The 874-nt window shown below is 38.1% G+C and overlaps 1 protein-coding gene across 1 annotated transcript in view; it reads left to right on the plus strand.

The window, feature by feature from the left end:
• DRAM2 (DNA damage regulated autophagy modulator 2) overlaps positions 1 to 874 on the plus strand; it is a 12,223-nt gene that overhangs the window by 2,521 nt on the left and 8,828 nt on the right. The window lies entirely within an intron of this gene.

The following is an 874-nucleotide window of genomic DNA, read 5'->3' on the forward strand; positions in this document are numbered from 1 at the left end:
AAAACCCCGAGAAATCCTGGAAACCCTTGAGAAATCTCAGGAAACTCCTGAGAAATCCCGGGAAACCCCTGAAAAATCTTAGGAAACACCTGAGAAATCCTAGAAACCCTTGGAGAATCTCAGTAAAACTTTGGGAACTCTCAGTACACCCTTGAGAAATCCTATTAAACCTTTGAGGATCTCAGAAAACCTTTGAGAATTCTTATTAAACTTGGAGAAATCTTCGTAAACCTTTGGGAATCTCAATAAACCTTTGGGAATCTCAATAAACCTTTGAGGAATCTCAGTAAAAGTTTGAGAAATCTCAATAAAGGTTTGAGAACTCTCAGAAAACCTTCCAGAACTCTCAGAAAACCTTGGAGGATCTCAGAAAACATTTGATAACTCTCAGTAAACCCTTGAGAACCTCAGTAAACCTTTGAAAAATCTCACTAAACCTTCAAGAACTCACAGTAAACCTTTGAGAACTGTTTGTAAACCCTTGGGAACTCTCAGTAAACCTTTGGGAATCTCAGAAAATCTCTGGGAATTCTTAATAAACCTTTGAGAACTCTCAGTAAACCTTTGGGAATCTCAGTGAACCCTTCAGAACCCCCAGTAAACCTCTGAGAAGTCCTATTAAATCTTTAAGAACTCTCAGTAAACGCTTGAGAACTCTCAACAAACCTGGGAACTCTTAATAAACCTTTGAGAATCTCTATAAACCTCTGAAAAATCTTAGTAAACCTTTGAGAACTCAATAAACCTTTAAGACCCCTCAGTAGACCTCTGAAAAATCTCACTAAACCTTCAAGAACTCTCACTTAAACCTTTGAGAACTGTTTGTAAACCCTTGGGAACTCTCAGTAAACCTTGGAGAACTCTTAGTAGACCT

The sequence above is a fragment of the Manacus vitellinus genome, unplaced genomic scaffold (genome assembly GCF_001715985.3).
Source record: "Manacus vitellinus isolate BGI_N305 unplaced genomic scaffold, ASM171598v3 scaffold_121_pilon, whole genome shotgun sequence".
NCBI lineage: Eukaryota > Metazoa > Chordata > Aves > Passeriformes > Pipridae > Manacus > Manacus vitellinus.